This window comes from Pelophylax lessonae (genome assembly GCF_965119305.1).
Source record: "Pelophylax lessonae genome assembly, chromosome: 2".
Classification (NCBI taxonomy): domain Eukaryota; kingdom Metazoa; phylum Chordata; class Amphibia; order Anura; family Ranidae; genus Pelophylax; species Pelophylax lessonae.
Genome location: NC_138769.1, coordinates 665,056,375 through 665,083,093, shown reverse-complemented (window position 1 = coordinate 665,083,093; position 26,719 = coordinate 665,056,375). Strand labels below are relative to the sequence as shown.

The 26,719-nt window shown below is 43.7% G+C and overlaps 1 protein-coding gene across 1 annotated transcript in view; it reads right to left on the bottom strand.

Moving 5' to 3' along the window:
• CWF19L2 (CWF19 like cell cycle control factor 2) overlaps positions 1–26,719 on the bottom strand; it is a 410,652-nt gene that overhangs the window by 199,537 nt on the left and 184,396 nt on the right. The gene's annotated exons all lie outside the window — the stretch shown is intronic.

The following is a 26,719-nucleotide window of genomic DNA, read 5'->3' as shown; positions in this document are numbered from 1 at the left end:
CATAGCAAGCGGCTTTGCTACGGGGGATGATCAGGGAAGAGGAAGAGCAGGAAGAGCAGACAGGGCAAACTGGGGACCCAAGAAGATAAGGTTGGGACCTCTCTGTGCAAAATCATTGCACAGAGCAAGTATAAGATGACTGTGATTATTTAAAAAATATTTAGTTTTACAAACACATTCTATTCCTGTCTTCTGCACATCATGAATGCATGTATTAAAAATAAGGGTGCCTAGAGAACTACAACAAACAGTACTACAGTATAGTCGCCAACAAAAAAAAAACTAAAAAAATGCCTTAGAGTAGCGAGTGTCCTCACAGTCTGAAAATCTTACAATGATAGGGATTAAAAACTCATTGCAACAGGTCTTCGCAAAGTTACAGCATGCTGAAGGAAGGCAAATGTGTCAGTGGGACATCTGCTATTGTTGGCCAGACTTCTGTGTTATGGAAATTTTGATAAAACATGAAGTGCAAGCAAGCATGAAACATTGTAACCCAATGTGACTTTAATTTTAAATTACACTGCTGAATTTTTAGGTCATTAAAAAAATGATACACAGCAGTGCACTTGTGCAAGATGAGTCTCTGTATGCTGCCTAGGGAAAGTATTTACATACAGTCATGATGTGCTCCTACTAAATGGCAGATGAAGACTACAGTTGTTCCAGTATAGATGAATGAGTAGCCACAAGAGTACTATAAAGAAAGTAGAAAGGATATCAAAATATGTGTCAGGAATCAGCACAGATGACCAGATAGATGAAGCTACACACAGAAACTGGGACCAGACCATGTATGTACAGAGTGGAAAATATTTATTTGATCCCCTGCAGATTTTGTAGGTTTGCCCACTTACAAAGAAATAAAGGGTCTATAATTTTTATCATAGGTTTTATTTTAAAGCGGAGTTCCGGCCACTAAAACATTTTTTCAATGAAAATACCCCCGGGACAGTCAGGGCTAGTACATTCCACAATGGATAGCCTCTGATCTGTCCCGATTCGCACTTACCTGCAAGAAGAAATACTCACTTTTAAAATCTCTTCTACAGCGTTGCCATCTTTGTTGTGGGCAGCTGAAGCCAGCGCGATCCTCTTCTGCGTCCTCTTCCGTGTCTTCTCCCAGAATGCGCCTGCACCGGCCCCTCTCGTCACTTCCGGTGCGGCGCCGCATTCCTACACAGCTTCTGGGCACGCCCAGAAGCTGTTTAGCAGGGAATGCGGCGTCGCACCGGAAGTGACGAGCGGGGCCGGTACAGGCGCATTGATTCCTGGGAGTGATGACGTTCAGCTCCCAGGAATCATTGCACACCGGAAGTGACGGCGCGGGCCGCGGCCACAGAGGGAGGAAGTGGAAAATAGGTGAGTATTTCTCTCTACAATTACAAGGTAAGTAAAAAAAAATAAAAATAATCCTAACTATCCAATTCCTTTTCAGGTGAAGAGCAGCAAGCGGATGGCCACAAAATCGATTATGTCGATTTTGTGGCCGGAACTCCGCTTCAAATGATAAGAGACAGAATATCAACCAAAAAATCCAGTTTTTAAACCCATGAGACAAATGTTATAAAAATGTAGTTGGAGTTCAGTGAGTAAAATAAGTTTTGATCCCCAAGCAAAACATGACTTAGTACTTGGTGGAGAAACCCTTGTTGGCAGGCACAGAGGTAAGAAGTTTCTTGTAGTTTGTTACCAGGTTTGCCCACATCTCAGGAGGGATTTTGGTTCACGCTTCTTTACGGATCTTCGCTAAATCCTTAAAAGAGCAGTATAGGTTTCGCTTTTTTTCCCCAGTTATACTTACCTAGATGGATGCACCATCCGTCCGATGCTGCATCTGGCCCCCGGCGCCTCTACACTGAGAACCGAGTGATCGAACGACGACGATCGCTCAGTTCTGACAGTTTCCTAAGCAGAGAGCTGCTGGCTGTCACTCAGCAGCTCTCTGCTCTGTCCCCTTCTCGCTCACTGGAGCACTGAGGGGGGGCGGGGAGCTGCCAGCTCAGGCTCCCTGTGGCTCACTGCGAGGCTGAGCCGGGTGTCGGTCCAGGCACCGCACAGATCCGGACTCCGTGGTCATGATGACATGGTGCCTGAACTGTCATCCGTGATGTCAGCAGAGCGGACTTCAGCCTGCTCTCTGCAGAAAACAGGTCACAGGAGTAAAGAACGAACTGCACTCCTGTGACCCATTGAAGATTTACAGCCAAACAAGCTTAGGCTGTACATTTCCTTTAAGGTTTCTTGGCTGTTGCTCGGCAGCTCAAAGTTTAGCTCCCTCCATTCATTTTTCATTAGGATTAGGTCTGGAGACTTGATAGGCCACTCCATGACCTTAATGTGCTTCTTCTTGAGCCACACCTGTTGCCTTGGTGGTGTGCTTTGGGTCCTTGTCATGAAAGACCCATCCCCGACCCATCTTCAGTGTTCTGGCTGAGGGAAGAAGGTTCTCATCCAAGATTTTAAAATACATGGCCCCGTTCACTAAACCCTCAATGTGGCAAAGTCGGCCTGTACCGTTATCAGAGAAAAGCCCCAAAGCATAATGTTTCCACCTTCGTGCTTGACTTAGTGTTCTTAGTCAGCATTTTTCTTCCTCCAAACATGGAGGTAATGCCAAAGAGCTCAATTTTGGTCTCATCTGACCACAGGACATTCTCCCAATTCTTCTCTAAATCATTTAGAAGTTCATTGGCAAACTTCAGTGCCTGTACATGTGTGCCTTCTGGAGGAGGGGGACCTTGCGGGCGCTGGAGGATATCAATCCATGGCGGCATATTGTGTTACCATTGGTTGTTTGGGGACTGTGGTCCCAGCTGCCTTGAGGTCATTCACTCTCTCCTCCCGTGTAGTTCTGGGCTGATCCCTCACTTTTCTCATGATCATCCTTACCCCCATTAGGCAAAATCTTGCATGGAGCTCCAGACCGAGGGTGATGATGGTTATTTTGTGTTTCTACCATTTGCAAATAATAGCTCCAACAGTTGTCTCCTTCTCACCAAGCTTCTTGCTGATGGTCTTGTAGCCCAGTCCAGCCTTGTGCAGGTCTACAATCTTGTCCCTGACATCCTTTGACAACTGATTGGTCTTGCCCATGATGGTGGGTTTGAATGGAAGAGATTCTGTGGACAGGTGTCTTTTATACACAATGAGTTGTCCATAGGAGCACCATCTTAAATTGACAGGACTAATCTGTGTACCACATGGACACATACAGTAGCCAGTCTGTGGGAGCCAGAATTATTGTTGGTTGGTAGAGGATCGAATACTTATTTTACTCACTGAACTGCAACTCAATTTATAAGTATTTGATCCCCTACCAACCAATAATTTAAAGCGGAGTTCCACCCATTTTTAATACGTTGGATTACATAGATGTATGTAATCCCCTTTAAAACGACTTTTACCAATGGAAACTTTTTTTTTTTGCTAGTAAATACCTTATTTTCTTGTTTATTCCTCCTCTCCTCACTTCCGGGTCCGATCGGCGATGACGTCATTCGCGATTTGCAGTGTGTGCTGGGATGTTTTCCTTGCCAGAAATCTTGCAGTATTACCCAGGAGGTGAGCTGTACTGTGTGTATTCAGGCCGTGACCTGCCTCGCCTCCGACCCCGCCTCCGCCCCACCTCCTCTCAGTGAGTTGTACTGTATGCATTGTATTCAGGCCGTTCTCTGCCCCACCTCCTCTCAGTGAGCGAGGACTGAAAGCATTATATCCTCACTGAGCTCACTGAGAGGAGGCGGGGCAGAGCACGTCCTGAATACAATGCATACAGTACAACTCACTGAGAGGAGGCGGGGCGGAGGCAGGTCACGGCCTGAATACACACAGTTCAGCTCAGCTCCTGGGTAATACTGCAAGATTTCTGGCATGGAATACATCCCAGCACACACTGCGAATCGCAGAAGGACGTCATCGCCGATCGGTCCCGGAAGTGAGGAGAGAAAGAATAAACAAGAAAATAAGGTATTTACTAGCAAAAAATAAAAAAAAAGTATCCATTGCTAAAAGTCGTTTTAAAGGGGATTACATACATCTAAAGTTACGAAAATGGGTGGAACTCCACTTTAAGTAGCCTCCAAGCAGGTGTGGCCAAGTGGAGCTGATTGCTAGAACCTGCTGACTGCTGGGAGACACCTGCAGGTGGACACTGGAACTGCAGCAATCAGCCCAAAGCATCACAGTGCCACCAGCAGCAAACTCAATCCTAACAGTATGTATTGTGGATACTCAAAGGTCTTTCTAGTTTCCAAAGCCACTTACTTGAGTTTATACTGTGGAAATGGTGATACAGCTGTGTCTCACCATTATAACTGGGCTTCTCAAAAGGGATCAGAAATAACTTTAGAAAATATTACTTATTGAGTACTTGCTGGCTTTGGGGGCCTAGGGTAACTGGCTAAGGTTGCCTTATCCTTGAGATGGGTCTTTAGTATGCAAGAAAGAATTACACACTGACTTTACCCATGTAAGGTCATAAAAAAACAAAAAGCACTGTGGGACAGATACAAACAGTGCAATAACAATAGTTGGAGAGATTGTAAGATTTTCCAATAAAAAACGGTTTGTCCTATTATACCATCTAACAGCTTACCCTTCCCTCTGCTGATTTGATGCATGCTACTCCCTCCAGATACTTGTTGAAAAAACAAAAAGCTGTAAAGCTGGAAGACAATATCACAACGTGGCTTATTTAGATTTGAGTGCTTATCTAAAATAAAGCAATTAATTCTTACCAAGATTGTCTAATCACTTCTTGTTACATTTTGGTGTGATGTTTAGAATCCTTAAACAGGTGAAGAAGTGATGTTCTATAAATGCTAACATGAATGACATGGGTGCTGACTTTGCCTCTAGTGTCAGTCAAAAGATGGCCAGTAAAGGTAATACAAAAAATGTGGTCAGGTAACATGTGCTCTTAGCAATCACTGGAAGCATACTAGCATTCCAGGGTGTATAGTTCAATAAGGAAAGTCCAAAAAAGAAGAAAACCTCACAGCCTTTCCAAGGTTATCCAATTTATTTTGCCATCATGGATCCAAACTTTCACAGTATTTTGGGGAAAGTTATCCCTTCTTCAGGCGCTTAATACACTGAGCAACACATTACTCCTACATACCCCCCCTCACACCTCTATTAAGGGATGGGAACATACTTCGCAAGGAGATTTCCAGTGTGCAGAAACCTCCCCCACTTAACAACCCATATCCACAGGTACAATCATTACTTCCCTTGTTCCACCCTACTAGTATTAACGAGGTTGCTGTACTTTTATCTAACACCCATCTAACCACCTGCCCCCTAGATCCTGCTCCCTCGCACATGCTACGCTCACCCTCTGACTCTATTCTACGCTCTCTAATGTCCCATACACACGTGCAGATTATCTGTAGACTTTTGTCTGCAGACTTACCTTTTCTATGTAGTGCAAGGGCCTGCCGGATTGCATACAAATTGAAAGTGTTTAGGTTTGACCTCATATTATATGGTTTTGGTAAGTCTGCAGACAAAAGTCTGCAGATAATCTGCACGTGTGTATGGGGCATAACACATCTTCAACCTCTCCCTCTCTTCTGGCATCTTCCCTAATTCTCTAAAACACGCAATAGTAACTCCCATCCTTAAAAAGCCCTCACTGGACCCTACCAACCATCACAATCTACACCCCATCTCCTTACTCCCCTTCTCCTCCAAACTCCTTCAACGATTGGTCTACAACCAACTGAGCGACCATCTGACTAAGAACAATCTTCTTGATCCCCTTCAGTCCGGATTTCGCCCTCAACATTCCACTGAAACTGCTCTCCTTAAACTAACAAATGACCTACTAACAGCAACCACCAATGGACACTATTCTGTACTACTCCTCCTGGACCTCTCTGCTGCCTTTGACACAGTAGAACACCCCTCCTCCTCAAAAAACTTCACTCCTTTGGCCTCCGTGACCGTACTCTTCACTACTGGTTCTCATCCTACCTATCTCAACGCACCTTCAGTGCTACTTGCAACTCTACTACTTCCTCTACTCTTCCTTGCTCTGTCAGGGTCCCCCAAGGTTCTGTCCTTGGACCACTCCTTTTCTCAATATACACCTCCTCCCTGGGTCAGCAGATTGCCTCCCATGGCTTTCAATATCATCTCTACACTGATGACACCCAAATCTTTGTCTCCACCCCTCAGCTCACTCCATTAGTCTACTCACACATCATCAGCTTACTAACAGACATATCAGCCTGGATGTCACATCACTTCCTCAAACTCAACCTATCCAAAACCGAGGTCATGATATTTCCTCCACAGTCCTCTTCCCCTGATATCTCTGTCAACATCAACGGCACAACTATCAACCTGTCCACCCATGCCAAGGTCCTAGGTATAATCCTGGACTCAGAACTATACTTTCGGCCACACATCCAGTCACTGTCCAAAGTTCGCCGCCTCAACCTCTGCAACATCTCCAAGATACGTCCCTTCCTAAACAATGATACCACAAAGCTTCTAATCCCCTCCCTGGTCATCTACCTTCCTAAACAATGATACCAGAAAGCTTCTAATCCCCTCCCTGGTCATCTCTCATCTCGATTACTGTAACTCCCTTCTCATTGACTTACCATTAAAAAGACTATCCCATCTTCAGTTCATAATGAACGCTGCTGCCAGGCTCATCCACCTTGCAAACCGCTCTGTGTCTGCTATCCCTCTATACCAATCCCTCCATTGGTTACCACTCAGCCAACAAATTAAATTCAAGTTTCTAACCATAACTTAGAAAGCCATCCATATCTTGGCGCCCAGCTACATCACTAATCTAGTCACAAACCAACTCGTTCTCTTCATTCCTCCCAGGACCTCCTGCTCTCTAGCTCCCTTGTAACCATTTCCCATGCTTCCCTCCAGGACTTCTGCCGAGCTTCTCCCATCCTCTGGAATGCTCTACCCCCATCTATCCGACTATCTCCTACTTTGTCTCCTTTGAGACGATCCCTGAAAGCACATCTCTTCAGCGAAACCTATCTGGCATCCACCTAACAACTTTATATTATTTTCTCCATCAGCCCACCCCCCCACAGTTATTATTTATTTGAGGTACTTATATATAGCGCTGTCAATTTACGCAGCGCTTTACATATACATTGCACATTCACATCAGTCCCTGCCCTCAAGGAGCGTACAATCTAAGGTCCCTAACTCACATTCATACACATAGTAAGGCCAATTTTTTTTTTTTATACAGGATCCAATTAACCTACCAGCAGGTCTTTGGAGTGTGGGAGGAAACCGGAGTACCCGGAGGAAACCCACGCAGGCAGAGGGAAAACATGCAAACTCCAGGCAGGTAGTGTCGTGGTTGGGATTCGAACCAGTGACCCTCTTGCTGCTAGGTGAAAGTGCTAATCACTACACCACTGTAGTGTATTAAAGTGTATTGTATTTGTACTGTCTACCCTTAAGTTGTAAAGCGCTGTGTAAACTGTCTGCACTATATAAATCCTATATAATAATAATACCTGGATCCAACCAACCAAAGGTAGATTGGGTAAAAGAGCAACACCCATACACACTTACTTCACAGAACACATCAGGACATCATATAAGGGGGAACTCCCCATGTATACTGCCAGTCCTCTTCAGGGGAACTTTCAGTACTTTATAACAGCATTTCTTTGTAAATAGGTTATATCTCACAGACTCATCATACTGAGATTTAACCCCAACAATCATAAATAAAGCCAGTCGGTTTAAAACACTGAAATTAATAGATCCATAGAATTTAAAGGAAAAGTACTCATTTAATCCAGCGGGTTTAAGTGTACCTAATTTATATATCCAGTACATCTTTTTACACCTTAGCAATAGCGTGGTAGGATTCACCCCTTCCTGTATTAGACTTGTTCTAGCACCATCCATCCTATTCTGTTTACTTGATGGCAATATTGAAAAAAATGAAAATATTACACCCCCCAGTAAATCTTTACCTTTCCCCCTAACGGTTATGATTTACTCCCCTTTTTTTTTTCTTTTTTCTTTTTAAAGAATGATTTTTATTGAATTTTAACTTCAAATACAATAAGGAAAAGACAGTATTCTCATACATATGCTTCTGAGAAAAAAAAGATGAAGATTATATATTCTCCAATAGGTATAATGACAGATCATTATTAAATCATTGGTAACATCTAGTCTGAATAGACATTGAAATATAGAACATAAGTCATCAAAATTGAGAAAATAGAAATACCTGAGTTTGAAGAGTAAAAACTTTGTGCAAGTTACTACATCAATAAGAACGTAGACAAACCATAATAATAGGTATAGTGCACAGTATGTTACTCCCTTTTTTTTTTAAACTGATATTAAAGACAATACTGGTATCCAAAAGGGGAGGAAATGGGCACCTATGGCCATTATATGTAAGATTTTGGCTCTCTGTGTAAAATCTAAAACAGAATGCAACAATTTGCAAATCTCATAAGCCCATATTTTATTCACAATAGAAAATAAAAAACCTATCCAACGTTTAACCTGAGAAAATTTACTATGGCAAAGCACAACCCAAATTCCAAAAAAGTTGGGACAGGGCCATGTTTACCATTGTGTATTATCCCCTCATCTTTTAACAACATTGTAAACATCTGGCAACTGTGAGGACCAGTTGCTGGAGTTTTGGGAGAGGAATATGGTTCCATTAATGCCTGAGCATATGTTGCTCTAAAACCTTGATATATCTTTCTGAATTGATGATGCCTTTCCAGATGTGCAAGCTGCCCATTCCAGACACACTAATGCACCCCCATAACATCAGAAATGCAGGCCTTTAAACTGAGCGGTGATAACAAGCGGGAAGGGCCATCTCTTCTTTAGCCTGGAGGGTGCAGCTCCCATGGTTACCAAAAAGAATGTCAAATTGGGATTCGTCTAACCACAGAACAGTTTTCCACTATGCAACAGACCATTTTAAATGAGCTTTGAACCAGAGAAGACGCCATTTCTGGACCTTGTTCGGATATGGCTTCTTCTTTGTATGATAGAGCTATAACTTACATACTTTGAAGGCATCTGCCTGGCAAACTGTGTTTATGGACAGTGGTTTTTGGAATTATTCCTGAGCCCATGCAGTGATGTCCATCACAGAATCATGCCTGTTTTATTGCAGTGTAATCTGAGAGCCCGAAGATCATGGACATACAATATTGCATTTTGTCCTTGTCCCTTGAGCACAGAGATTTCTCCAGATTCTCAGAATCATTTGATATTTTGTACTGTAGATGATTATATATTTAAAGCTGTTGCAATTTTACGGTATGGATCATTATTCTGAAACTATCCGACTTTTTAGATGCAGCTTTTCACAGATTGGTGAACCTCTGCCCATCTTTACTTTTGAGAGACTGACTCTCTAAGATCTTCTTTTTATACCCAGTCATGTTACTGACCTGTTGCCAAATAACCTAATTAGTTGCAAAATGTTACATAGTAGTTGAGGTTGAATAAAGACATCAGTCCATCCAGTTCAACCTGTGTAGGTGTGTGTTAGGATGGCCATTGATGTATTTGTAGATTGATATCATGTCCCCTCTCAAGCGTCTCCTCTCCAAGGAAAATAAATTAAGCGCTTGTAAATCGCTCCTCATAATTAAGGTCCTCCAATCCCCTAATCAGTTATTTGCCCTTCTTTGGACTCTCTCCAGTTCCAGCACATCCTTTTTTTAGGATTGGCGATCTGAACTGGACAGAAAACTCCAGGTGTGGCTGAACCAGGGTTTTATAAAGTGGCAGGATTATAGCTTTATCTCTGGAGTATATCCTCTTCCTTATGCATGCTAATATTCTGCCGGCTTTGACAGCCGCAGACTGACATTGTATGCTACTACTTAGTCTATCCTCCACTAGAACCCCCAAATCCTTCTCCATTCTGGATTCCCCCAGAGGTTCCCCCCAGAGCATAATTTGCGTTGATGTTTTTTGCCCCCAAGTGTAATACCTTACACTTCTCTACGTTAAATCTCATTTGCTACGTAGTTGCCCACTCTGTTAATTTGTTCAGGTTTTTCTGTAAGTTTTCTATATCCTGATGAGAAGTTATCTTTGTGTCGTCCGCGAAAACTGTAATTGAGCTACTGATTCCGTCCTCTATGTTATTGATGAGTAAATTAAACAAAATTGGTCCCAGGACTGAGCCCTGGGGGACCCTACTTACCAGTCTAGACCAGTCTGAATACACGTTCTTTATCACAATCCTTTGGACACGCCCATGTAACCAGTTTTCTATCCAAGAACAAACCTTGAGGTCGATGCCTGCAGACCTTAGCAGGTATATTAAGCGTTTGTGGAGAACAGTGTCGAATGCCTTAGCGAAATCCAGATACACCACATCCACAGGTCTCCCTCTATCTAGCTCACAGCTTACCTCCTCGTAAAATGTTAGCAGATTGATTTGGCAAGAACGTCCTTTTGTGAACCTGTGCTGATTATTGCTGATGATACTGTTGTCCTTAGCAAATTATTGGATGTAGTCCCTTATCAACCCTTCCAATAATTTATATACAACTGGTGTCAGGCTTACCGGTCTATAGTTTCCCGGAACATCCCTCCTCCCTTTTTTGAATATTGGTATCACATTAGCTTTCCTCCAGTCACTTCGGTACAGTTCCTGTCAATATACTGTCTGTGAAGATTAGGAAAAATGGTCTTCCAGCTCTTCCTTGTTAGCATCACTTACTTTGCCAGCTTTTTGTTGCCCTCTTCCAACTTTCTTGAGACGTGTTGCCGCCATAAATTTCAAAATTACCTTTTTTTTCTTAAACTGTCACTTTGCCTCAGTTTAAACATTTGATATATTTTCTACTTTGCATACAATATGAGTTTATGCGATTTGCAAATCATTGCATTCTGTTTTTATGTTGATTTTACACAGTGTCCCAACTTTTTTTTAAGACTTTGGGTTGTACACTGGATCTGATTTTTAATCATTCTTCTGCACCTAAAGAACTCACAAATCCTTCAAAGGTTTTTGAAAATGACAGTGTGCCCCAGTGCTGAGATTACATCAGGGGCAGGATCATATCTTACCACTTGTTGCTTTGGCAGCTTAAAAAAAATGCCTTAAAACATAAATGTAGGCAGCCATTGCAGACCCCTCCTTGTTAAAATTCTGTCAAGCCATAATGTTTGCATGTTTACATCCAAGCTTTGGAGGGTTTATTAGAATCAAAGGGCATGCATTTGTTTTTTTGTGTTTTTTTGCAGAACACCTGTTTTAAACCATTTATATATGGTTTTAGATATATATATATATATATATATATATATATATATATATATATACACACACAGTACAGACCAAAAGTTTGGACACCCCTTCTCATTCAAAGAGTTTTCTTTATTTTCATGACTATGAAAATTGTAAAGTCACACTTCAAGAGGTAGTCACCTGAAATGGTTTTCACTTCACATGTGTGCCCTGTCAGGTTTAATAAGTGTGATTTCTTGCCTTATAAATGGGGTTGGGACCATCAGTTGTGTTGTGCAGAAGTCAGGTGGATACACAGCTGATAGTCCTACTGAATAGACTGTTAGAATTTGTATTATGGCAAGAAAAAAGCAGCTAAGTACAGGAAAACGAGTGGCCATCATTACTTTAAGAAATGAAGGTCAGTCAGTCCGAAAAATTGGGAAAACTTAGATAAACTTATCCTCCGCAGCAGAGGTGACTCTTGGTCTTCCTTTCCTGGGGCGGTCCGCATGTGAGCCAGTTTCTCTATAGCGCTTGATTGTTTTTGTGACTGCACTTGGGGACATTTTCAGAGTCACCAGCCTCAGAAATCGCAAGTTAACAGCAGCTCAGATTAGAGACCAGGTCAATGGCACACGGAGTTCTAGCAGCAGACACATCTCTAGAACAACTGTTAAGAGGAGACTGTGTGAATCAGGCCTTCATGGTAGAATATCTGCTAGGAAACCACTGCTAAAGAAAGGCAACAAGCAGAAGAGACTTGTTTGGGCTAAAGAACACAAGGAATGGACATTAGACCAGTGGAAATCTGTGCTTTGGTCTGATGAGTCCAAATTTGAGATCTTTGGTTCCAAGCACCGTGTCTTTGTGCGATGCAGAAAAGGTGAACGGATGGACTCTACATGCCTGGTTCCCACCGTGAAGCATGGACGAGGAGGTGTGATTGTGTGGGAGTGCTTTGCTGGTGACATTGTTGGGGATTTATTCAAAATTGTAGGCATACTGAACCAGCATGGCTACCACAGCATCTTGAAACGGCATGCTATTCCATCCGGTTTGCGTTTAGTTGGACCATCATTTATTTTTCAACAGGACAATGACCCCAAACACCTCCAGGCTGTGTAAGGGCTATTTGACCAAGGAGAGTGATGGGGTGCTGCGCCAGATGACCTGGCCTCCACAGTCACCGAACCTGAACCCAATCGAGATGGTTTGGGGTGAGCTGGACCGCAGAGTGAAGGCAAAATGGCCTAGAAGGCAAAAGGGCATAGTCGTGAAAATAAAGAAAACTCTTTGAATGAGAAGGTGTGTCCAAACTTTTGGTCTGTACTGTATATATGTATATATATATATATATATATATATATATATATATATATATATATATATATATATAAAAAGTTTAATAAACTTTTCAATGTTGATGTGAATGTGTGAACCATCCTTGTTTGGATTGTGATTCTTCAGGGCAAAGCTGTGGTGGCTGTCACCAAAATTAACTTGAAGTAGCAGTTTACTTACTTTCTGCATGTGCTAAGGCTGTAAAGCCCAAGCTTCAAATCGTGGAATCGCATGCATAGGCGGTATTCTGACTTTCCCGCAAATGTCTTCGCAGAATGTGGGTTTCAGATATGTGCCTCTGAAATTTAGAAGCCAAGCACAATCTGCATTTTCAGAAAGAGGCCAGCAACTGCAGCCCCAATATTACTCCAATGGCATGTTTGAGCTGTGCTGACCATTTGCAAAACAATAGGCTACTTACCGGCTGGCTGAACATGGTGAAGAAAACTACACTTACTGGAATGCTGAGTCAGTAGGACATGCATAAACAAACAAGTATTAGGCTGTATAGGACTTGCTTTCCATCATGAAGCAATCAATATCATTCAGAGAGATTTTGAAAAACTTCTGAACAACGAAAGCCACCGATGTTAATCCATCTACACATCTGGCACTTCAGGCTTCAGGGTTTGCCACAAGCCCTAGCACTACAGGATTTAGACATCTGCCAATCTATAGCTAGCTAATCCAATGTATCCAATAACATCAATGTAGTCTTCCATCCAAAACCGTTACAAAGGGTATCAGCTAACATACATGGTCATCTTTAGAACACCTACAGTTTGTCACATTGTTCATACTTTCTTAACTAAAAGCCAAAGTCTAGTCAGTTTTCTTTTGTTATCTTTAAATAGAGCTGCAAAAGACTGAAAAATCTGTCAGCTTTTTACGTCTCATGGTGACCGCGATGGATAGATTTCCATTTACTTGCTGTCTCCATGACACCAGGAAAAGAAACAGGGGGGTACCCTTTTTCAAACATCATTTCCCTACCTACCCCAGCATCCTCCACCCTTCTTCATCAAATACCAGACCACCCTCACCTAACTCCCCATGCTTCCTGTTCCTCTTTCCTCTTCACAATACAACAATCACATACTTGTCCTCTTTGACACATTGTAACTTCTATTACCTGGAAAAACCCACTCTAGAGGCTGTAGACATTACTTCCACTTTACCTTTCTTCCTTCCATCAACAGATTGATGCATTAACTGCTACTTCTGTAATGGTATTTCTTCTTATAATCCTGCAATACCACCAACGTGTAATGAGCCTCTACAAATGTCAATAAACACATGTAAAAGAAATAGAGGGAGTAGTTATCACCAAAGGAAAGTGCTGGCAGAAATATACCACTGTCCGAGGCTCTATCCTCCCCTACGGTGTACCCTACGGTGATATGTCCCTTTTAATTCTTCCCCTGAATACAAGTGAAGGGAAATCGCCACAGTTCGCAATAATAAAAAAAAATAAAAAATAAAAAAAACTTTTTTCTTTTTTTTTTTGCTTTTACCTTGTTTCTGTAGTGAAAAAAATAAATAAATAATAAAAAAAAAAAAAAAAAAAAGAGCTTATTGCTCCCTGTGATATAATCCTTAGGCTTGTAATATTTTTCAAGGGGCAGCTATCTGAAGGGAAGTTCCTACAGACGTAGGCACACCCCCAGAGCTACATCTCCCAAGAGCCCTTTTCCTAACACAGTGTATGGGCATGCTCTTGGGAGCCAGGGCATCAATGTATGCTATGGAAAGAAAAAGAGGGGAGGGCGTGGCTACCAGCGCAGCAGATGGACGTGCTTTGAGTCTGCTCCGCCGGCCACCCTAAGACACACGCCGCATCTAGGGCTACTTCCGCCCCTACAACCCGCTGTACTACCCGGTGAGTACCCGCTGTAGCCGCCGGGATGACCCGCAACAAGAAGAAGGAGACCGGTCAGCTTGACAAGCTGTCCGGCTTCTTCATATCACAAGCACATGGACTACAACAAAATGGCGGCGGCGGACCGGGACCCGCTCGGAGCAACAAACAAGATGCAGGAGCAGCGGGACCGATTGCCAAACTCCCTCCACTAAAACCGCTACCCCCGCAGCACAGGGTGATAGGAAACCCGGATAGCGGACCCTCCTCGGGTTCGCCCTCCCCGCCATCACCGACCTCCAGAAGCCCAGCCAAGAGCAGGCAGAGAAGGGATTCACCTCCTGGAGTATACTACAGCTCAGGTATGGACACTACTATACCCCCCTCCACTCTGGCGCTGCAGCTACCCTCGGACATAGCCCAGCCCGCTCAGCTATCTACTGGGGGAAACCCCATATCAAAATCGGCTATGAGAGCCATGCTGTTCTCCTTGCAGGCTACCATGCAAGCTGATATGAAACAGCAGACGCAACAAATCACCGCAGAAATATCTGCCTTGGGGACCAGAATTGGATCTGTGGAACAATCGGTGCACACTCATGCTGAAACAATCAATTCGGTTATAGATCGCTTAAATACCCACACAGAAGAAATCTCTTGGTTGAAGAATAAAGTGGCAGATCTGGAGGATCGATCCAGACGCAACAATATAAAACTACGAGGCATATCCTGACCAATTGCAGCAGCATGTTATTTCTCTATTCAAATTATTGGTTCCTACTCTGCATGAATCGGAACTTCTTATTGACCGGATCCACAGACTGCCCAAGCCAGCGTTCTTGGAGGGTAGCGTACCACGGGATGTTCTGCTTAGAGTCCACTTTTTCACTGCTAAGGACAAAATAATGCTTGCGTCCAGACAGAGTGGACAGCTACCTGAACCCTATTGCAACGTGCAATTGCTGCCTGATCTATCCAGGCACACGCTGATGGCCAGGCGCAACCTCTCTACCATAACCAAAGCTCTGCGTAACCACCAAATCCAACATAAGTGGCGGTACCCAGCGACTCTTCTAGTGACGCATGGAGGCTCCACGGCAGTGATCAGGTCCTTAGAAGAGGGCCTCACTATGCTCAGGAAATGGAACATCCTCCCGGCTGATCAAGCCTCTGCTCCAACCTCATCGCCTCTGCGTCCACTGGATAGTGAATGGCATGTAGCGTCCCGGAAACGGTCTTCCAGGCCTTCCTCAACTCATACCAGCCCTAATCACCGCTGATGTCCTACAATGTGTCTATGGCCCTTGAAAGATGTTCTTTTTTTTGGCGAGTTTCTCGCTCGCGAGCTGCTGAGACGGCTCTTTTTTTATGTTCTTCTATGGTTCTTTTTTTTGTTCCCGCTTACTGGTTTCTCAACACTTTCTTCGCGGCACCTACCTTGCTTATGTGTGACATCTGTTCTGCCTTGATCATCACCTTGCCTGAAACATGACCATCAAACTTTTGACCATTAACGCGAACGGTCTGAATCATCCGGCTAAGAGGCGTTCTCTGTGGAAGGAGGCATTGCTTCATAGAGCAGATGTGCTGGCAGTTCAGGAGACCCACTTTCAGGCCGACAATGTGCCGTACCATGGTCACAAGAACTACCCACAGGTATTCTTGGCCTCCAGCACTGAAAAGAAAAGAGGAGTAATGCTAGCCTTTCGGGACTCCCTCACAGTGCGTGTACACAAATCGGTACTGGACCCGGACGGCAGGTATATTATAGTGACATGTGATCTTAATGACCTTCCGCTCACTTTGGTGAATGTATACGCTCCGAACTCCCACCAAGTTCGCTTTCTGCGGAGAATCCTTAAGAAGGTATCAGCACTCCAATACGGTCATCTGCTGTTATGTGGAGATTTTAATGCTGTGGTCGGCCCCGGGTTGGACTCTTCGGCGTCCCCCCGGTGCCGACAGCAGTCTTTGGGGCATGTGTTACATGGGGAGAAATTGTTTGATGTGTGGCGATGCCATCATGCCATGGAGCGGGACTATTCTTTTTTTTCTTCCAGGCATCGCTCCTATTCCCGCATAGATATGTTTTTTGTTGACATGTTTTTATTGGGTAAGGCTTCCTCCTCTATGATCAACGACATTACATGGTCGGACCATGCGGCGGTGGAGTTGACCATAGAGGACACGGCAAAATGTAACAGTGCTTATATCTGGAGATGTGATCTTAATATGTTGCAGAGTGAGAAATGTAGAGCCCACATATCCAAGCAATTGCAAGACTTCCTTCATTTTAATAGTACCTCTGTCTCTGACCTGTGGGTGCTGTGGGGTGCACAAAAGGCCTTCATACGAGGGGTGTGCATCCAGCAGCAGGCGCGGCTCAGGAGGCAGCGGAGGGATCAGGTCTCCATCCTGACACACAAGATACATGTTTTAGACGCTGATAACAAAACGAACCCTACTGATTCCGTATCCCGGGAACTTCTGGCACTGAGACAGGAATTACGCCTTCTCCTTCTGGAACAATCCAACAGACAATTTCAGTATCTTAAACAAAAATACTACTGCCAAGCCAATAAGGCTGGCAAATTCTTGACATCACAGGTTAAGCGCAAACAGGCTAAATCCAGAATTCCCTTCCTCCTTCACCCCTCACCTGCATCTAAAATTACTCATCCACAAGCCATAGCGGATGCATTTGCTGATTTTTACAGCGCCTTGTACAATCTTGGGGATAACCCATCTGAACACCAACCGTCAGCGGAGGATATTAACCGATTCCTCAACGCAGTGTCCCTACCCTCCCTCTCAGAAAGCCAACTGCTCGCACTTAACTCTCCGATCACGCTTATGGAGGTGCGCTCCAGTATCACATCGTTACCGAAGGGTAAATCACCTGGTCCTGACGGGTTTTCCAACTAATTTTATCAACTTTTTGGTCAACACTTAAGCCCTACTATGACGGAAGTCTATAACAAAGCAATGGAAGTTTCCTCATTACCCTCAGATATCCTGAGTGCCCATATTGTCACGTTGCCCATGCCAGGTAAAGATCCGACCACACCGGCCAATTTTCGCCCCATTTCCCTATTGAATTCTGATGCAAAAATATACGCCCGTATCCTGTCCAAACGCATTCAAGCTATTCTCCCCACGCTTATACATAGGGATCAGATGGGATTCACACCAGGTAGGCAGACCTCTGATGCAACAAGGAGAATCTTGGGCATCATGCATCAGGCACACTCCTCCAAACTCCCCTCTGTACTATTAACCCTAGATGCCGAAAAGGCATTTGACAGAGTTCATTGGGGTTACATGCGAGCTACGCTCCAAAAATTTAGCTTTTCAGGACCCATTCTGTCTGCCATTATGGCCCTCTATTCTACACCGACGGCACAAGTATACACTTCGGGCACGCTGTCTAAAAACTTCAATATCACAAACGGTACAAGGCAGGGCTGCCCCTTATCTCCCACAATCTTTAATTTGATTATAGAGCCATTGGCCGAAACAATTCGATCCAACCCCCTCATTACAGGTTTTAAACTACATACATACCATCATAAGATTAATTTATTTGCAGATGATATTATTATGATGCTCACCCACCCAGAAGTTTCGCTTCCAGCAGCCTACACCACACTCCTCTCTTACAGTAGGGTTTCGTTCTATAAACTTAATGCCTCTAAGTCTACAGTCCTCAACTTAGGGGTCTCTGCTACGCTCCAATCTAAACTGCAAGCCTCCATTCCTATCCCATGGTCCTCGGACAGCATCCATTATTTGGGTATTGATCTAACGGCCAACCCCCTTAGACTGCTACCTGTAAATATCAGCAGACTAGTGACCAAGATCAATGCGGACATCTCTCGCATGCATATCCCCCACTTCTCCTGGAGTGGAAGAGTAGCGGCCTATAAAATGTTTATATTGCCCCAAATATTATACCTCTTCAGAGCACTTCCCATTCACTTTCCGGCGACACATCTTCTCAAGTTGACTAGGCTGATGTCGGCTTACATTTGGGGAGGTAAGCGCCCCAGATGCGCCGCTTCAATTTTAGTTAAGAAAGAAAAAGAGGGATGGGGGTTAGGTAGAGTTCTGCAGTCCAGTAGGCAGGGCTAACAACTATTGTTGGGATTTCAGCACTGTGTTTTAGGCCCAAAATTAAAGTTAGGAGCACACTGAATTTTTGGCAGATCAACAGTTATTTTTCTTGCAGTGATTTAAAAGGATAAATCACAGGATTTCATTAAAAAAAAAAAAGTGCATGTGAGGGCAAAATTAAGAAAAAAGGTAGACAGGTTCAAGAAATACATAAAAATAAAACAAGAGATACAGTGAGGGAAAAAAGTATTTGATTCTCTGCTGATTTTGTACGTTTGCTCACTGACCAAGAAATGATCAGTCTGTAATTTTATTGGTAGGCTTATTTTAACAATAAGAGACAGAATAACAAAAATATCCAGAAAAACACATTTAAAAAATGTTATAAATTGATTTGAATTTTAATGAGTGAAATAAGTATTTGATCCCCTATCAATCAGCAAGATTTCTTGCTCCCAGGTGTCTTCTATATAGGTAATGAGCTAATATTATGAGGAATCTCTTAAAGGGAGTGCTCCTAACCTCAGCTTCTTACCTGTATAAAAGACACCTGTCCACAGAAGCAATCAGAATCCAATCTCTCCTCCCTGACCAGGACCAATAAGCTGTCCAAGGTTGTCAGGGACAAGATTGTAGACCTACACAAGGTTGGAATGGGCTTAGTTAAAGCGGAGTTCCACCCAAAAGTGGAACTTCCGCTTTAGGTAATCCTAACCCCCTGACATGCCACATTTGGCATGTCATTTTTTTGGGGGGGGCGGGTACCTAGTTTTGACAGGTACCCGCTCCCACTTCCACTCGGAGTGCCGCTGCGCCCTGAGCGGAAGTTCTCCTCTCCCCCTCCCTCCCTGCAATCTTCTGGGACATGTCAGAGGTCCCAGAAGATTGCCGGCCAATCAAGACGCGCAGCGCCACCCGCGCATGCGCAGTGCGTACCTGGCTGTGAAGCCACAAACTATGACAGCCGGGTGCCCACACCAGTGATGCCGGTGCCGCCGAGACAAGAGGGAGAAGATCGAGGCTTCGGGGACTGTGGGACAGGTGAGTGTGTGTTTATTAAAAGTCAGCAGCTAAATTTTTTGTAGCTGCTGACTTTTAATAAACACAGAAAAGGCTGGAACTCCGCTTTAAGCAGCTTGGTGAGAGGGTAACAGTTGGTGCGATTATTTGCAAACGGAAGAAACACAAAATAACTGTCAATCTCCCTCGGTCTGGGGCTCCATGGAAGGTCTCACCTCGTGGCGTTTCAATGATCATGAGAACGGTAAGGAATCAGCGCAGAACTACACAGGAGAATCTTGTCAATGATCTCAAGGCAGCTGGGACCATAGTCACCAAGAAAACTATTGGTAACACACTACGCCAAGAAGGACTAAAATCCTGCAGTGCCTGCAAGGTCCCCCTGCTTTAGAAAGTGCATGTACAGTATCACACAAAAGTGAGTACACCCCTCACATTTTTTGTTAATATTTTATATCTTTTCATGTGACAACACTGAAGAAATGACACTTTGTTACAATGTAAAGTAGTGAGTGTACAGCTTGTACAACAGTGTAAATTTGCTGTCCCCTCAAAATAACTTAACACACAGCCATTAATGTCTAAACTGCTGGCAACAAAAGTGAGTACACCCCTAAGTGAAAATGTCCAAATTGGGCCTAATTATATGGTCTTGGTCACCGTGCTGCAGCTCAGTTTCAGGGTCTTGGCAAACTTCTTATACCCTATGCCATCTTTATGTAGAGCAACAATTCTTTTTTCTCAGATCCTCAGAGACTTCTTTGCAATGTTGTGCCATGTTGAACTTCCAGTGACCAGTGTGAGAGACAGAGAGAGCGATAACACCAAATTTACCACACCTGCTCCCCATTCACACCTATGACCTTGTAACACTAATGAGTCACATGACACCGGGGAGGAAAAATTGCTAATTGGGCACTTTTTGAACATTTTCACTTAGGGGTGTACTCACTTTTTTTGCTCGCGGTTTAGACATTAATGGCTGTGTGTTGAGTTATTTTGAGGGGACAGCAAATTTACACTGTTATACAAGCTGTACACTCACTACTTTACATTGTAGCAAAGTGCCATTTATTTAGTGTTGTCACATGAAAAGATCTTTACAAAAATGTGAGGGGTGTACTCACTTTTGTGAAATACTGTATTTCATTCATTAAAATGCAAATCAATTTATAACTTTTTGTAAATGCATTTTTCTGGATTTTTTTTATTGTTATTCTGTCTCTCACTGTTAAAATGAACCTACCATTACAAGTATAGACTGATCATTTCTTTGTCAGTGGGCAAAGGTACAAAATTAGCAGGGGACCAAATATTTTTTGCCTCACTGTAAACCACTAAAATATTTCCTGCAAACTAAATAACCCAGCTCTGAACACAAATATGTTGACTAAAGCACTGTACTCTGTAACCATATCTGTAATGCAGAGACATCTCCCTATGGCAGATGCTTAGGAAGCTTCACTGACCAAGTCTTTATTACTGTGAACTCATTTTCCACACCAATACACAATACCCAGTGAGATCTATAATTTAAAATGGCAGTGACAGAAAAGGCAGCGGTAAATTATGGTCAATGCAAATAGCTTCGGTATAGGTGATATATTTTTAGATACTTTTAAATTACTTTTGTCAACTCTTACCATGCAGAGAACACAGATCATTGCTCACATGATGAAAACTAGGATAAAGCAATTACCATGGAGGAAATTAATTGCTTTTAAAACAAATTAAAGTGGACCTATCAATAAACTTTACACTTTGCATAACTCAATAGGGTGCATAGCATTACTAAAGCACATTGTTATTTGTAGTAAAAAGTACTTGCCATAAATTAGACGGAACAAAAAAAAAAAAAAAACGGTTCCATGGCTCCGAATCAGAATCACATGGTATTTGTTTACCAACAGAATTGTAGGTATCTGGAGTGTTTAAAGACTGTAGTCAGTCTATTCATTTCAGTACGACAGACGCTGGTCTTGAAGACTTGTGAGAACACAGATCAGCAGGGACAAAGTCGTGAAGTCCTACTAAACAATGACGCAAAGCCTGCATACTGCAGTAGCAAATATCACTTATCCCATGTGGGTAATTCTAAATGTATTTTCCACCATCTTTTCTTATAGTGTCCATACTTCACAGCATGTTTTTGCATAGGAAATCATATAAAAATCTTTATAAAATGAAGGTGGACTTTAGGCATTAAGGTTTTGACTTTGAAATTGCTGCTGGTTTCAGCATTCTGGTCTTGGCTGTGGCACTCTGCTTGTCTGTTTGTCCACCTGCAAGGTGATTGATGTGGCCAGTCTCTGGGTGGAGACCAAACCTGATTTAAGCCAGCCAAGCCTGCAGTATCATGCTTTTGATAGCGTTTGTAATACATGATACAAAACTCCCTCTTTGTTTGCCCTGCTCTGCTAGATTGGATTCCCTCATTGACGACCTCGGATAACATATCTACAATTCTCTAAACTCTGCCTGCCTTTAAGGTGTTACTAAACCTAGAACCACTATATCTGGTCTCTCACAGTACATGGAAATGCAATTATTTTAGTAAATTTAAACAGATAAATACTTTTTCCCATCAGCAGTATATAGCAGTCTTGTGACTTGCATCCGTTCCTAGTAAAGCTTGTTGGAGGATTTTTCTTTCTACCCTGATCCTCTGTCTGGACAGTGCTAATTGGCCCTAAGCTGATCACATGCACTCTCCCAAGAAGAAAAATCTCTAGCAATACCAACCAAACTCAGCATGTGCAGCCCGTCCCCTGGCTCTGTAAATATCAGGTTATTTTTTTGAGACAGTGAAAGAGGATCAGAGAGACATGATCAAAACACAAGGCAAAGGATTATCCCCTTAGGTTCCACAGTAAGTATAACAAGTAGGGCTGTGCATCTTCACTTACCTCACGATTCGATGCGATTACGATTATTAGGGTCGCGATTCGATACGATTCGATTCCACGATGCATCACGATTACTGCCCAATGCCCATGCCCAGCCCACTGCCCAATGGTTTTCAAAACTTTATCAAAAAAAACAAACAATCAAGCAGTCACAAATAAAAGAATCCTTTTTATTTTCATTTGCTTCAAAGGACACTTTCCTGGACCCTGTCATGGCCTGCAAGCCCTGCATACTTTAGTGCACTTGCACTGCAAACATATAGGAAGGTCTGAAAATGCAAACAGCATAGCAGAGACAGACAACAACACTAGTATTTTACTAGAAGTAACAGTAAAATTAGTAAAAAACTGTAGTAGTGCAGTATACTGCTTCATAAAAGAAAATATTAATATAAGCCAGGCCTACTACCATTTAAAGTACAACTAAAGGCCAAACTTTTTGGATTTTGGATAAAGTTACTACCACGTATGTGATGGAGACGGATGACGTAAGTTGCCAAACTCTGTCAGTGTTTAAAAAAAAAAAAAAAACTTGTAAACTAAGCTGCAACAAATCAACCAAGCAACATCTTTCATAAAATATGACTGTCTGTCTGTCTGTCAGACTCCTTTCCTTGCATGCACTGAGCCAAAACCCCCGGGGCCCCCCCTTACCCCACAGCTGCCTGTGACACTGACAGAGACCCCCCTCCCCCCACAGCTGAGCTGACTGCAGCCTGACACACTGACAGAGACCTGGGTGGATGTCCCACACCTTCCCCAATCCCCCACAGCACTGACAAACACAGAGTGAGTGAGTCCCCCCCCCCCTTGCCCAGACCCCCACACTGACAGAAACCTGGAAGTCCCACACCTTCACAAATCCCCCACAGCACTGACAAACACTGAGTGAGTCCCCCCCTTGCCCAGACCCCCATAGATGACTGACACTGACAGAGACCCCCAGGCCCCCACTGACACTGACTGACCCCCCTGGCTGCCAGACTGCCACAGCAGAACAGTACCCCCGGGCCCCGACCGACCGTCCCCTGTCCCAGGCCCCCCCCATCACAGACATCCCCCAGAGATACAGACAAGAGACCCCCATGAATGATTACACAATTATTTGTTCGGACATACCTGCTGTGTGACTGTGTGGGTTGCTGTGCACTGCATTGCAGAGGAGGACAGGTGCTGTGCTGCTCTCTGGGCTCTGTGGCGGGCGGCTGGCGTCACTGGCAGTGGCGTGGCGGCTGGGCCTCCAGGGCCTGTCGGCTACGGTGAGGTGAGGTGAGGTGAGGCGGGCGGCGCTGGCTGGCTGCGATGGGGACGCACTTGGGGCTCCTCGCTCCTGTGTGTGGACTCACTGGACTGGCGGCTTCTGGCTTGGATGGCTGGCTGGCTTCTAGGCCGCAGGTGGGACGCCGATACACGCGGGGGATGTCTTGCTGCGCCTCGGCCCGGGTCAAAGAGGCGGAAGGGGAGGGGCGGAGCCTTTTTATTAAGCTCCCGCCACTAACCCACCAATCAGCTGCCGATCCTGCGATCTTTTTTTTTCCCTTGCGCGATAGGGCGTGGCCGCGGCTGATGACGTCATTTCGTATAATCGATTATGCCGGCAGCCCGCATCGATGCAGAATCGCGAAGGGTCGAATCGCGATGCATCGATCTTTCGATTATATTCCCCAGCCCTAATAACAAGCATGCTATACTGCATATACAGACTGATTTTACTTTTGTGGGTTTAGTAACACTTTAACTATAGATTTACCTAGAGTTGCACAATTAATCGTATAGGAATCGCAATCTCGATTCACCTATCCCCCCCCCCCCCCCCCCACAATCTCACTCCCAAATTTTGATGATTCTCACTCAGTGTTATATGTGTCTACATCACAGACAGCAGCAGCCCGCATGCCAGAGACTTGGGATGTCTGGCTGACACACAGGCGATATTGCAGCTGTGGCAGAGCTGAGCTGACAGAATGGAGCCGATGCATCCTGTGTAGTTCCGGCTCTCTTATGTCACAGGCGGAGTAATATCAAATGCATTCTGCCTGTGAGAGAAGACCGAGGAGAGCGAAACTACAGGAGGCATGGCTTTGCACACACAGCAGTACCCACCAAACAGCACCCACAGCAGTAACCACCAACTAGCAGTACCCACAGCAGTACCCACCAACAGTACCCACAGCAGTACCCACCAAACAGTACCCACAGCAGTATCCAAACAGAATCCACAGCAGTACCCACCAACAATACCCACAGCAGTACCCACCAACCAGCAGTACTCACAGCAGTACCCACCAGCCAGCAGTACTCACAGCAGTACCCGGCAGTGTTAATTTAGTCAAATAAAACCGACTAAAACGTTTTCGTCGACTAAATTAACACAATTTTAGTTGACTAAAATACGACTAAAACTAAAACAATTCAGATGACTAAAACTAAAAATGGCATTTTAGTCATAAGACTATAACTAAAACTAAATAAAAAATTGACATCAAAATTAACACTCCTCTGCTGGCCATTTCTATTTCGGCAACACAATTCCATCCAGAGCATGTAATAATAGCACATTAAAGTTTAAACATGTATTGCACCACCGCATACACATAAGTAAGGAGCATCTACTAAGCTGCTGAAAACTAAACAATTAAGAAAAAGGCTTTACTTATATTTTTCCCTAATATTTAATGTTGGTAATATATTCAGGTAATATGTGCAATGACATTACAGCCAATGGAGTTTACAGCAGTGTTAATTTCGTCAACGAAAACGTTTTAGTCACCGCTTTCGTCACCGGCAATTTTCAACTGACGAAAACGAGACGCAAAGTATAGCACATTTTCGCCAATTTACGACAACTATGACGAAAATCAAATCTGTTTTCGTTAACGAGCGAAAACTAAACGAGAATGTGAGGCAGGGACGTTTACCCAACTTCTGGTTTTCAAGGGGCTCCGCCTGTGTGGCGTCTGGCGTGGCGTGCCCCGTGACGTCTGACGTGAGGAGTGGACTACTACAAGAGAGTCGACTCGAGACTAGTCACCTGACCTCACCAGAGCACTGCAGGTGCAGCACTACAGCCAGACGCGCCAGGCCCAACTCATCACACGGCACTGGCACCTGGCCACCACCACATCCAGAGCAGAGCACCCACTGTGAGTTAACAGCCAGGCCAGCTTTACTGCCTCCCTGAGTCCCCTCAGACCACTCACCAGTCACCACTGGCATCCGATTCCGCCATCCATCCAGGACTGTGTGCGTGCATATAGGCCGCTGAGGCCCGCCCGGCCCATCCTGTTCAACAACTTCAGTTCAGAGTCAGACCAGAGACCACCCTTAAACCTGAGACCCCCATTGAGGACTCTGAGCAGCACTGTGTGCACTCACTGCACTGACTGCAGGCAGCAGCATTACAGGCCTCCTCTCTGACCTGACCCTGACCATTTAGATGACTAAAATGAGTTTTAGTCGACTAAAATGTAGGACGTTTTAGTAGACTAAAATGTAGGACGTTTTAGTAGACTAAAATGTAAGATGTTTTAATCTACTAAAATGTACTGGAGTTTTAGTCGACTAAATACGACTAAAACTAAAACACTTGCAGAAGACTAAAATGGGACTAAAACTAAAATGCCATTTTAGTCCTAAGACTAAAACTAAATTGAAATTTGCTGCCAAAATTAACACTGGTAGCCGGGGGTAATCCGTGACAGAGGAGAGGGGGTAATCCTAGTCACAGCTTTATTTCAAATGGTTAATAAAAATTATTACTATAATATATATATATATATATATATATATATATATATATATACATATTTTTATTTTATATATATATATATATATATATATATATATATATATATATATATATATATATATATATATATACACACACACACACACACGTGATCTTGATTCTAAGCAAAAAAAAATCATGATTCTCATTTTTTACAGAATCATGCAGCTCTATATTTACCCCATCTCCTCTAAACCTTGCCTGCCTTGTATCCAGGCTGTCATTGAACCACTCTGCCTGTCTGCCAACCGCAAGTACCAGTTGGCTTTGCTCAGTTTGCCCATGCCCTGGCGTGGTAGCCAGGCACTATAGCATTAAGTATAAGTCCTGGAGGTAACCGAGTACAGGTAGGCCTTCTTGCCTTATGGGAAAATAGGCTGCTATATGTGAAGAACACAGAAGCTAGCTATAGCGTCTGACCACTTGCGTGAGGGGGTAAGCGTGCCATCCAGTGTGAA